This window comes from Bubalus kerabau, chromosome 8 (genome assembly GCF_029407905.1).
Source record: "Bubalus kerabau isolate K-KA32 ecotype Philippines breed swamp buffalo chromosome 8, PCC_UOA_SB_1v2, whole genome shotgun sequence".
Classification (NCBI taxonomy): domain Eukaryota; kingdom Metazoa; phylum Chordata; class Mammalia; order Artiodactyla; family Bovidae; genus Bubalus; species Bubalus kerabau.
This window is the reverse complement of record NC_073631.1, coordinates 60,444,318-60,458,300: the sequence shown is the minus strand read 5'-3', so window position 1 is coordinate 60,458,300 and position 13,983 is coordinate 60,444,318. Positions and strand designations below refer to the sequence as shown.

At 36.9% G+C, this 13,983-nt stretch overlaps 1 protein-coding gene across 18 annotated transcripts in view; it reads right to left on the bottom strand.

Moving 5' to 3' along the window:
- Positions 1–13,983, bottom strand: part of IMMP2L (inner mitochondrial membrane peptidase subunit 2) — a 984,232-nt gene that overhangs the window by 527,730 nt on the left and 442,519 nt on the right. For 2 of the 18 annotated variants that reach the window (XR_008717869.1, XR_008717868.1), the window contains exon 6: positions 10,626–10,708. The exons of the other annotated variants lie outside the window; for them this stretch is intronic. The gene's annotated coding sequence lies outside the window, so the exon portion shown is untranslated. The remainder of the gene's footprint in view (positions 1–10,625; positions 10,709–13,983) is intronic. 18 annotated transcript variants of the gene reach the window in all.

Here is a 13,983-nt window from a genome sequence, read left to right as displayed (position 1 = left end):
GTTTGAATTTAAGACCAATACAGTTCTATTTCCACTGTCAGTTGTATTTCTCAGAAATTTCACAGATATGTTACATAGAGTTTAATAAGAAGAAAAACAGATTTAGGAACACCAGGAAATAACAGTGGTCTCAATTCAATGGATTATGTTTTCTACCATATCATACATAGTTCTAACTGGATCTCATAGATATCACTTTCCTCAGATAACATAAAAAGGAATTATTCTCTTATATGTTTCCAATTGAGACTGTGAACTCAAAATAACTTAAAGTAAGAAAGAGCACTGTAGGTAGAAATACTGACCTACATGAATTGGACACTCATTCTACAACTGAGCACTCTTAAGGACAAAATTTTATGAAGATCGTCTAATACAAGTCTAATCTATATTACTATAAAAGTGAATTATGTCAATAAATTAAAGTTCAACCTTGAAGATGTACTTAAAATTTAAGAGGAGGTAAACATTAATAGACACAGACATAATAAATATAAAATATATGCATTAGCATAAAATTTCAGAAATAGTTTTGCTATTAAATTTTCTCAAAAAGGTTTTGGGGAACTGTGATACAAAGACTATTAAGTTATTACTTTTCAATCCTTAAACATCTTTTGTTTGAAAACTTTGTTGGAAGTTTTTAACCTGAAAATGAGGGGAATATTCCAAATATAAAATAAAATGGGTAAAAACACATCTACCTTCCCATGATATTTTAAGTATTTCTGGGTATGCCCAGAAAGGCTTCCACAATACTCTGAAGTGAGCTCCTAATTATGACGAGGACACTGACTCACCATGGTGAAGGTGTCTGTTTCATTTCACTCTGGTATGGTTAACAGAGAAGAGCCACATAGTCTTTAAACAAAATGATAATAAGTGTAATGACAGAGTGATGTCTGTTTTGTTGATAAGAGTAAACTCTGCCCCAGTGCTAGCCTGTAGTACTCAGGCCAATTGTTTTTCAGTGGGAATACTCGTGCTGGGTAACTATGTATGTGGCTCAACACAAGCTCTCATCTCATTCTAGAAAAAATAAGTCAAGTTTTAGTTTCACTGAAATCAGAAAGTATGAAATACTAGAAGCTTTATGAGATCAGTAGCCCCAGATGTTGGAACTGAAGTTACAATATTATATTTATGAAGATATCATAAACCTCTGATTACATATTTGTCAAGTACTTTTTAAGACATAAGATATTTTCATGTGTATTATGAATTATATGTATTATGTATATTCTAGCATTTGAATATATCATCCACAGCTACTCTGATGTTATAAAAATTATGCTAACCTACTTTGATGAATTATTGGTCCTAGCAATGGAGATATTAAATAAAATTATTATCAAATTTGCAAACCCATTGCATCTTTCCCCTGATCCAAACTGAGCACTGTTAAACACCTGTGGCTGCCTTTCACAGTGGCAAAGGGCTTATAAATAAATATTTTTGCTATAGTTGGAAAAGCCAACCTTATGATCTTTAAATAATCTGGTGTCAGAAAGGAGTTTTTATATTAAACTTCCCCTAAATATCTCCTTGATTTGAAATTCCAAACTTATCATAATGTCACATTATTCTTTAAAATATTTTAAACTACATAATTTTATATTATTTACCTTAATATGTTTTATTACTAAAGTATCATGTAGTTATTAGTTATTATATAAAATCAAAAAATTCAGAAAAGAGAGCCGCATATTCATGTCTCCCTCTTACAAAAACTTGTCATTCTATTTTTCATGAAGTTTATAGCATCTCTGACACTACTATCTTGACTTTTAGTACAGATTAAAGGTGCCCAGACATGACTGAGCGACTTCACTTTTACTTTTCACTTTCATGCATTGGAGAAGGAAATGGCAACCCACTCCAGTGTTCTTGCCTGGAGAATACCAGGGACAGCAGAGCCTGGTGGGCTGCCATCTATGGGGTCGCACAGAGTCGGACTGAAGTGACTTAGCAGCAGCAGAGGTGCCCAGACTGGAAAAGTGCCATGAACAACCTCCAGTCTCAGGATGAAAGATGACTTCACTGCCCACTCCATCATCTCCTCATCCAGCCCCCAAATCTCCCAATGATATGATTGATAGATGTTACCATACTCCCTATATCAGTCCCTTATATAGCAGCCTATTACATTTTTGTCAAGCTTTAGGAGTAAAAAGTTTTTTATGCTCATGTTCAACTAAGAATTCCCTTCTTTCTACTTTTTATCAGTTTTATTTTAGGAAGCAAAAAAGGAAAGAATTTAATATATGTACTACAGGGCAGCCCTGCAAAGCTGATCATGCTATCATGTCCCTATGTGTTCTTTGCTCCGCACTGAAGAAATCTATGTCCTTAAAGCTATTCAGGTCACTCTATTATGGAGATGATACAAGTTACTAAAGTCTCTCTTAAAATATAGTACCAGAAACAGAACATGACCATCTAGATGTCTTAAGCTATTTTCATTTAGTTGGGGAGCAGTATTACCAAATTCCTGCATTAGTCTCAACTGAGAACAGTGCTGACTCTGTGTAGACAAGGGTCATCATTTCTGATGCCAAGTCTGGTAGTTAGCAACACCACCAATACACCATCACCAGCATTTGGTAAATGCTAAACCCTAGCAGAGGTATAAACTAATGAATTCCTATGAGGAAGATACTATCAGCAGCCAAATTTTGTATATAGGTGGGGACATTCGGGTTTAGAAAATTTAATTGACTTACCAAGCCTTTACTAGTAAGTTTCACTGGGCAGTGGTGTGAGGGATTCAGTCTCCATGTAAAAGCAAACTGACAGATTGTCAGCTTGGTATTCAAATCCTGAAAGATGATGGTGTGAAAGTGCTGCACTCAGTATGTCACCAGATTTGGAAAACTCAGTAGTGGCCACAGGACTGGAAAAGGTTTTCATTCCAATCCCAAAGAAAGGCAATGCCAAAGAGTGCTCAAATTACCACACAATTGCACTCATCTAACACGCTAGTAAAGTAATGCTCAAAATTCTCCAAGCCAGGCTTCAGCAATACATGAACCGTGAACGTCCAGATGTTCAAGCTGGTTTTAGAAAAGGCAGAGGAACCAGAGATCAAATTGCCAACATCCGCTGGATCATCGAAAAAGCAAGAGAGTTCCAGAAAAACATCTATTTCTGCTTTATTGACTATGCCAAAGCCTTTGACTGTGTGAATCACAATAAACTGTGGAAAATTCTGAAAGGGATGGGAATACCAGACCACCTGACCTGCCTCTTGAGAAACCTATATGCAGGTCAGGAAGCAATAGTTAGAACTGGACATGGAACAACAGACTGGTTCCAAATAGGAAAAGGAGTACGTCGAAGCTGTGTATTGTCACCCTGCTTATTTAACATCTATGTAGAGTACATCATGAGAAACGCTGGGCTGGAAGAAATACAAGCTGGAATCAAGATTGCTGGGAGAAATATCAATAACCTCAGATATGCAGATGACACCACCCTTACGGCAGAAAGTGAAGAGGAGCTAAAGAGCCCCTTGATGAAAGTGAAAGAGGAGACTGAAAAAATTGGCTTAAAGCTCAACATTCAGAAAACAAAGATCATGGCATGTGGTCCTATAACTTCATGGGAAGTAGATGGGGAAACAGTGGAAACAGTGTCAGACTTTATTTTTTTGGGCTCCAAAATCACTGTAGACGGTGATTGCAGCCATAAAATTAAAAGACACTTACTCCTTGGAAGGAAAATTATGACCAACCTAGATAGCATATTCAAAAGCAGAGACATTACTTTGCCAACAAAGGTCTGTCTAGTCAAGGCTATGGTTTTTCCAGTGGTCATGTATGGATGTGAGAGTTGGACTGTGAAGAAAGCTGAGTGCCAAAGAATTGATGCTTTTTGAACTGTGGTGTTGGAGAAGACTCTTGAGAGTCCCTTGGACTGCAAGGAGATCCAACCAGTCCATCCTAAAGGAGATCAGTCCTGGGTGTTCATTGGAAGGACTGATGATGAAGCTGAAACTCCAATACTTTGGCCACTCATGCGAAGAGTTGACTCATTGGAAAAGACTCTGATGCTGGGAGGGTTTGGGGGCAGGCGGAGAAGGGGACGACAGAAGAGGAGATGGCTGGATCGTATCACCGACTCGATGGACATGAGTTTTGGTAAACTCTGGGAGTTGGTGATGGATAGGGAGGCCTGGCGTGCTGCGATTCATGGGATCGCAAAGATTTGGACACGACTGAGCGCCTGAACTGGAATGAACAGTAAACTTTGGAATTTGTCATATAAACTGATATCATCTCTTAGATAAGAGTCACAAAGGAGGTAGTAAAAGTAAGTATTATGATAACTTAATTAACATCAGCAATTATCATGTCAAGTTAAAAACAGTCACAACCTAAAAGTTGAGAGTTGTTTTATTCACTGGAATTTTTAGGACTTTAAGCCTGGGAGACAGCACCTCAAGTGACCCTGAGAGAACTTTTCTGAGGAGGTGGGGGAAGGGAGTCAAGTTATAGAAGTTTGTAGAAAAGGGCAAGTAGTCTGAGTATCTAAAGTGTTTTGTGAATTAAAGAAAACCAGATATCCCAAATTAAGGAATTTAGCACTTTTCTATGTATAGGTAGCTGCAGAAGCCTAGGCTCACTGAAATTATGCCTTTCATATATTCCTTTCACATGTACCTCAGCTGTCTGGGACCAGGATCTTGTGTTTTTCACTTCCTGTGTCCCTCAGTGCTCACCATGGGGAGTGGCTGCAGCCTGGTGGCTGCCTCATCAGAGGTATTGTTCTCCTTCATGGGTGCCCTTAGGGCTCAGGAAGTCACATTTGGAGGGTGGAAATCACAGAAGACTGTGACCTCCTTGTGTACTCATAAGGCAGGAATACTGCATTTCTCAATCTTAAGAGCAGAAAATGAAGAATCTCTGTAGTTAGAAATAGTATTTTATTGATAGCATACTTTTAGAAGTAAAGCCTGACAGAAACTAAGAAATTGAAAATATGAACAGATCAAGTGTACCTCCTTGATGCCATGGTCATTAGAGAAACTGATAGAATTACAAGACTTATAGTCACCACAGAAAAGACTATTGCCAAAAGAAAACTAATGAAAGGTATTCCGACAGATCATTGTTATTTTATTGCTTAACTTACTTATAGCAATCTAACCCAGTCATGAGTTAAGAGGATACTGAGGAAGAAATTATAAATGAGAATAAGTAAAGTTGTTTTTGTTTAGCTATTGACTTCTAAACTTGTTTTTAACTGTGTTCCATATTAAAGTAAATATAATACATTATGACACACACATAAACAAAATGTAAGTTTCATGAAAAGAAATTGAACTGTGCAATTCAAACTCAGTATACTTTCTATTCTAGTTCTTTTTTTAATTAAAAATTGCTGAATGATTATTAATTGATTTTCAGTTCAATTCAGTTCAGTCACTCAGTCATGTCCGACTCCTTGTGATCCCATGAATCGCAGATGCCAGGCCTCCCTGTCCATCACTAACTCCCGGAGTTTACTCAAACTCATGTCCAATGAGTCGATAATACCATCCAGCCATCTCATCCTCTGTTGTCCCCTTCTTCTCCTGCTTCCAATCCCTCCCAGCATCAGAGTCTTTTCCAATGAGTCAACTCTTCACATGAGGCAGCCAAACTATGGGAGTTTCAGCTTTAGCATCAGTCCTTCCAATGAACACCCAGGACTGATCTCCTTTAGAATGGACTGGTTGGATCTCTTTGCAGTCCAAGGGACTCTCAAGAGTCTTCTCCAACACCACAGTTCAAAAGCGTCAATTCTTCAGCGCTCAGCTTTCTTCACAGTCCAACTTTCACATCCATACATGACCACTGGAAAAACCATAGCCTTGACTAGACGGACCTTTGTTGGCAAAGTAATGTCTCTGCTTTTGTATATGCTATCTAGGTTGGTCATAACTTTCCTTCCAAGGAGTAAGTGTCTCCTAATTTCATGGCTGCAATCACCATCTGCAGTGATTTTGGAGCCCCAAAAAATAAAGTCTGACACTGTTTCCACTGTTTCCCCATCTACTTCCCATGAAGTTATAGGACCAGATGCCATGATCTTTGTTTTCTGAATGTTGAGCTTTAAGCCAACTTTTTCAGTCTCCTCTTTCACTTTCATCAAGAGGCTCTTTAGCTCCTCTTCATTTTCTGCCGTAAGGGTGGTGTCATCTGCATATCTGAGGTTATTGATATTTCTCCCAGCAATCTTGATTCCAGCTTGTGCTTCTTCCAGCCCAGCGTTTCTCATGATGTACTCTGCATAGACGTTAAATAAGCAGGGTGACGATACACAGCCTCAACGTACTCCTTTTCCTATTTGGAACCAGTCTGTTGTTCCATGTCCAGTTCTAACTATTGCTTCCTGACCTGCATATAGGTTTCTCAAGAGGCAGGTCAGGTGGTCTGGTATTCCCATCCCTTTCAGAATTTTCCACAGTTTATTGTGATTCACACAGTCAAAGGCTTTGGCATAGTCAATAAAGCAGAAATAGATGTTTTTCTGGAACTCTCTTGCTTTTTCCATGATCCAGCGGATGTTGGCAATTTGATCTCCGGTTCCCCTGCCTTTTCTAAAACCAGCTTGAACATCTGGACGTTCACGGTTCATGTATTGCTGAAGCCTGGCTTGGAGAATTTTGAGCATTACTTTACTAGCATGTGAGATGAGTGCAATTGTGCGGTAGTCAGAGGATTCTTTGGCATTGCCTTTCTTTGGGATTGGAATGAAAACTGACCTTTTCCAGTCCTGTGGCCACTGCTGAGTTTTCCAAATTTGCTGGCATATTGAGTGCAGCACTTTCACAGCATCATCTTTTCCGTTTTGAAATAGCTACCAATTGGTTATAATTTGCCGTTGGAAAAACATTAAACACCTCCTAGTACCCATGGTTAGAAATAAGTCATAAATGAAGAATTATTACTGAATTGACATTTAGCTCCTCTTTTTATAGTTATTAGTTCAAAGTTTAATTTTGTTTCTTCAGTCAAGATAACAAGGGAAAAGGAGAAGAGAGGAAAGGATGGCAACGCAGCTATTGAAAGGTTGCTATGCGAAGGGATGGAGAAGGGAAGAGCAGGTTATGGTTACATATACATTGAGGCTCAGAAAAGTTTAATAACTTGCCCAAGGAAAGGTTGGGCTTAAAACCTGAACCAAAGTTTGTAATTTTACATGGATTAAAGAATAGAGGAATATAGTTAATATTTCTAAAATGCATCTGTCTGATAATATTGCACTAAAAAACTCTTAAAGAGCAGGAAAAAAAAATCTTAAAATAATTAAATCAGTATATTACCAGATAACCTTTGTATAGATTTCTAAAAAAGAATGCATGCTGGTAGATTCCCTGGCTATCCCTGGGAGTGTTTTCCTGAGGTCCATTCGAGGAGGAGTGGTACTTTCATTTCCTTGCACTGCCACAAGAGAGTGCCACACAGCCTTCTCCTCTGAGTCTATACCCAGATCTTCCAGTTTCTCCTATGAAGTATCAGTCATTGGACTAATTGGATTACATCTGCAAAGACCTTATTTACATTTACAGGTACTGGGGTTAGGATTTAAATATATCTTTTCTAGGGACACAATTCAATCCACTACAAGCAGATGGAAATGGATAAATCTAGGATGTGAACTAAGTAACTCTTGTCAAAATTTTAAAGTTGTAAATATATAGGGGGTAGGTTCAACTTTGAATGGCAGTAGGGTATGGGTAAAACACTCTGAAACTTAATCTTGGTTCTTGATAACTTTTACAAAGATATGACAAACATGCAAACCAAAATAAAGTTCAATTAATTTTCAAGAAGGATTTATTCTATGTTCAATTTATATTAATTATCATGCTAAGAGAGCCATTCAGATGCCTTAATAAATTTTTTTTTCTGTTTTAAGTAAGGCATTTTTAAAATCTTTGTTTATTCAGTAGCTGATCATCCATTTCACCATTTCCTAATCATGGCAAAAAAAAAAAAAAGATCTTAAGCTAGAATTACAATTTTCCATCATGCAAAACAAAACTTATACAAAATACTGTCACGTGGCTTTATATACTTAGGAAGATCAATTTTTTTTTTCCATTTCATTTTCAGACCACATTGCTCAAAGTAAGAAAAGGCAAATGTAATCAAGCTTGATAAGCCAAGACACAGGCAAATGATAGGAAAAAAAAAATTTGATTTGAGGAGTAAAGATATTAAATTACCACCTCAATGCTGTGAATAATAAAAGCACAGAGTCAAAAGCAGTTCAGTTTCTTAAGACCAAGAGATATTTCAACAGCTTTCCCAAAGATCAGAAGTCAGTGTTGAAATTTTGTTAGAACTTTAATATGAATGAGTTAAGAAATTATACTTTTAAAAATCTCACTTCGAAATACAGTTGGAAAACAGTTGGATTCATTGCACCTTTGTATAAACCTACTTTAAAACACAAAAATGTACTCCATTCATTCTTTTCAATGTATTTGGTGAATGTGGATAATGTCATATTGCCTAGAGTAATCTTGATGCCTGTGTTCTGTTGGAGGAAACAGGATCCCTCTGCCTAAAGGTTTTCCTTTGCTTTTGTCTGCTCAGTACTAGCACAAGTAGGGTGACAGTCTCATAAAGAAAATACCCAAAGGCACTCACTTTACCCAGTGACTTGGCATCTCTCCAGCACTGATACTTCATGCCCTACATTAACGGCTGGTGCCAGAGGACCAAAGAAAGAGGGAAATAGTGAGCCTCTCTGTTTATTTGTGGTAGGTACTTTTTATTACTTGGCAATATAATTCATTGCTCTTTATATAAATGCTAACCCATCTTAAATTTTAATAGTCATCCATAAACAAACAAATGATATCACTTGCTCCAAGTTAGGTGTAACTTATAGATGGAAAACACTGCAAAGTGACTTGCAGTAAATTAAAATAGTCCAGAAGGAAAAATGGAACATAGCTAGAAAAAGATGAGAGATAAGAGATAACTTACTTGTAAAACCCTTTAAAGCAAAAGAGAACTGCTTGCATCTATGTTTTAGGGGGAAAAAAAATCTTGAAAGTTAGGATGCATTCAAGTACCACAAATATAGAAGAACATACCATTCTGCTAAATACATTTTAGCTGATATGGTTTTAAAAATGGAACTCCATCGAAAACTTTATGTAAATTTCTATTTGGCTATTGTGAGGGGGAAAAAACGAATACGATGTTCATTTGATGTCAAGTATTTCATGAAAAGAAAGGATAAATCTGGTATTTTCATCTTTTTCCTATTTAAATTGTACACTGAAGAAAATTTTTTGAAACTGAGTTAATAAAAGGCTAAATTAAGATAGAATTTTAGTGCTCTGGGAAGCTCAGCAGCACTATTACCCAGAGGCAAGAAGCCTAAATGATTCTATAAACAGGTAATAAACCATAACAATGGCCAGAGACTGGGCTAGGTTGGTGTTTCTTTGTTCATTGGTATTTACTAAGAAATTAAAATGTTAAAAGCTTCAGGATATACAAAGATGAACCAGATATGTACTTGCCCTGCAAGAGTTTAGAAAATTATCTGTGGTGAGAAAAACTATGCAGGAAGAAAGATAGGTAAGAAATACTACAGCAATTAAGTAGCTTCCAGATATATTTGGTGAAAATTCCAAGGTAATATTAATTAAACTGATCCTGATATGCAAGATAACCATCTCCCCTATCTGAAAACTTGTTCTTTTGTAACAGAAGACACATAAAATAGTGCCTGCTCTCTTTAAATCTTCATTTTCTACAATACAAAAATAATTTTTCCTCTGAATTAAAGTATCCTATTTTAAGCTAGTAAAAAAGAACACCTATTAAGATATATTTCACCTGCTGAAAATGCTTCATCTCACAATTCCCCAGCAAAAGGAAAAACTAGATAATTCTTTTATCTGACAAGATGGCCTTATGCTATTGACACTATTACTTCAAAAACTGAAGCTCTCATTTTATTTCTTCAGTAACCTTCTAGCTTCCAATTGTCTCATCTACTAAACACCAGGTACCATTACAATTCAATTTCCTATTTTGTGATTTTACGTAGTACAATGGGCTTCCCAGGTGGTATAGAGGTAAACAAGCTACCTGCCAATATAAGAGACTCAAAGGACATGGGTTTGATCCCTGGGTCAGGAAGATGCCCTGGAGTAGGAAATGGCAACCCACTCCAGTCTCCATGCCCGGAAAGTCCCATAGACAGAGAAGCCTGGCAGGCTACAGTCCATGGGGTTGCAAGGAGTCAGACATAACTAAGCACGAACACATGCAAGTACATGAACAAGAATAAAGAAAAAATAAAAGCAGAAAAAAGGAGAAGAAACAAGAACAGAGCACATCAATGCTGAAAAAGTGAAACACAAGAGACCAAAAGGCAAGGTAAGAAAAAAGGCACCAAAAACAGGCAGAGCTGGAGGGAGAGAAGGAGACAGACTGAGACTTGGAACGCTGAGAGGACAAAGCCCTCTGTCCACTTGACGTGTTAGCTTATTTGCCCTAATTAAATGTTGGCTTTTCTCTGTTATCACCTGCTCTCTACTGCCCTTTAGAAAATTGGTTGGCAATGGCAGATATGACACTAAATGGCAATGACCAAAGGCTAATACGAACCTTTTGGAAAGGATCACATATTCCTCAGCCCCAAGTGGGTCAATACTAGATGTTTTCTGCTTGTACATGCGATCTACAGGGTTCTGAAATATAAACAAAATTCAAAGTCATAGCTGTGTGCCTTTCAAAGATACTACACTTTACTTAATATTATAGATTTGCTGTTGGACAAACAGAAACTTGGAACACAAATGATGAGAAAGCTAAAATATATATAATTAATTGGTCAGGGTTGAAATAAGTTAACAGGGGCATGGCATTTTAGCCAGATGGCATTTTGCAATTTTGGAAATATTTGAACTTCTCACAAATGTTACAGGATGTGAGAAGTGAAAATATTTCCATCTGCCTAAATTAAAGGAACTATTGCTCTTCTTCATGCTAATGAAGATTCCATGCTGTTCTCCAAGTTATTAAAACTATTCGGCTGCTTGAGAAGAAAAATTGTCTATTCTTCCCGTGAAAGGGTAATTTTAAAGACACTTGGGTAAATGGCTGAGTGACAAAGCAAAGCAAAATTTAGTATCATTGAAGGAACAACTAGAAATTTTCTCTTATCTACTCTGCTTACAACAGAGGAATATATCTATGACACATAGTACAGAACTTAGATGATAAAATGGAATAAGAATCATGGTGGGTAAAAAGTATGCCTTTTTATTGACATGTACACAGTACAACGGTGGCAGCATAGGACTAGCACTCAGATCCTCTGACTGTTACTCCAATAATCTCGACGCTGTGTACCAGTACCCATAAATTCTGACATATTTACTGAGAGGAAGCAAAAGAGAATATTAATTCAACTATTTTTTCTAGTGGTACTACTACATTCCAAACCTATACCACTAATATTAAATGTTAAAGTCTTAGATATAATTAACTGATTAGAAATAATGTTTTAAAAAATGAGAATTTTGCTCCCTTATATACCTCCACATCCCCAAAAAGTTTGCTAAAAATATAATTTTATAACAACTTTGCTAAATCACATACTGAACTTTCCAAGCGGAGTTAGTGGTAAACAACCTGTGCGCCAATGCAGGAGATGCAGGAGACACTGGTCCAATCCCTGCATTGAGAAGATGCCCTGGAGGAGGGCATGACAACTCACTCCAGTATTCTTGCCTGGAGAATCCCATGGCCAGCGGAGCCTGGCATGCTATGGTCCATATGGTCCTAAAGAGTTGGACACAACTGAAGCAACTCAGCACTCACGCATACACATATTACAAATTTTAAGTGCTGAAGCACATAGTATATTATGACTATGATTATACTGTTTCCTATACAGTTTTGGACTCCCTTCAGATAATTACTCTCTTTTTTTTTTCAATTACTTTATTTTCAATGTACCTAGAACATTTCATTCTCAAATTCTATACAGAACAATGAATCTGCTAACATCTCTTGCCTAATATAGTATCCATTCCATTCTCTGTATCATTGTGAGTTGATGTTTTCTTTTTATTCCTTATTGGTATTTTAGTGACATTTCAAGGAGAGAAGATAAATGCATGTGATCAATCAACCATATTTAACAAGGAACTAGAGATTGATTTTTAATGCCTGCATGCAATACTGAGATATTAACAGATGTTAGCAAATGCCAAGAGCCATGAAAGATAGAGTATCATTACAATAAGTAGGTGTGGAAGAATTTACTGGTTACAAAAGGGTTTAGATTACTGAGGAAAATAAGAGATAAAAAAAAAAAGCCAAAATTTTCATCTTCATTTTTTCAAGAGAACAGTTTAGATTTTAGTTTAATATAAAATCTCATTATCTCCAAATTTTAGATTAACATTTCTCAAATTTTACTGTGCTTATGACTCATCCTGGGAGCTTGTTAATATATGACAAACCCACAGCAAACATTATCCTCAATGGTGAAGAATTGAAAGCATTTCCTCTAAAGTCAGGAACAAGACAAGGGTGCCCACTTTCACCATTACTATTCAACATAGTTTTGGAAGTTTTGGCCACAGCAATCAGAGCAGAAAAAGAAATAAAAGGAATCCAAATTGGAAAAGAAGAAGTAAAGCTCTCACTGTTTGCAGATGACATGATCCTCTACATAGAAAACCCTAAAGACTCCACCAGAAAATTACTAGAACTAATCAATGACTATAGTAAAGTTGCAGGATATAAAATCAACACACAGAAAACACTTGCATTCCTATACACTAATAATGAGAAAACAAAGAGAAATTAAGGAAACAATTCCATTCACCATTGCAACGGAAAGAATAAAATACTTAGGAATATATCTACCTAAAGAAACTAAAGACCTATATATAGAAAACTATAAAACACTGGTGAAAGAAATCAAATAGGACACTAACAGATGGAGAAATATACCATGTTCATGGATTGGAAGAATCAATATAGTGAAAATGAGTATACTACCCAAAGCAATCTATAGATTCAATGCAATCCCTATCAAGCTATAAACTATAGATTACATTTAAGTCTTCTTTTTTACAAGCCCCCAGATGATACCAATGGTTTGGGCCTAAGAACTATACCTTGAGTAGCAAGCTTTTAGAAAGCGTCATTTAATCCTGTCACAAAAAGGGTAGAAACTGGAGGAGATCTACTCAAACATGGAAATATATTCTTAGCACATTTCTTAAGTTTTCCAATTCATGGTTCTGAACACAAGTTCTTTACTAGAGAAAGCACAATGCCATCCATAGGAAGAGGAACAGACATTGCAGGTCACTACTCACAATCCATGGTCAACTTGACTCACACCTGACCAGTTTTTTTGCACCAATTCAGTTATCAACAAATAGATTACATGAAGTCCTGGTAAGTGGTATGGCATGTATGTTTCAATGGTTCTATTCTGACACCAACCCCAACTGGCATTTTGCAATACATGTCAATTCTGATGCTAATCATGTAAAATTAGCACAGACCCCACAAGTTAAGGACTTCAGGGCTCCACCAGACTGCTGTCATTTCAGAAGCCAGCCAGAAATGGGCTCCCAGGTCACCTGCATATCTGACCAAATAGACACAAAAATGAGAGCTTCTAATGACCACCCTCAGGTTGGTCACTCTCTAGAGTGATTAAAAGGACTTAGAAAAGTGCTATACTTAATATAATTGTATAATAAAGATAATACAAACCAGACCATCCAAATAAAAAGAAACATGGGTTAAGGTCCTAAAAGGTCCCAAACACAAAGCTGCTCTGCTCTTTCCCCATGAAATCAGGCCATGTGCCTTTCCAGCACATCAGTGTGTTCACCCAACAGGAAGCTCCACTGACCACAGTGTCCAGGGTTTCTACCAGGTCATGTGATTTAATTCAATCTCTAGGGAAGCCAGACTAATACCACATGGCACA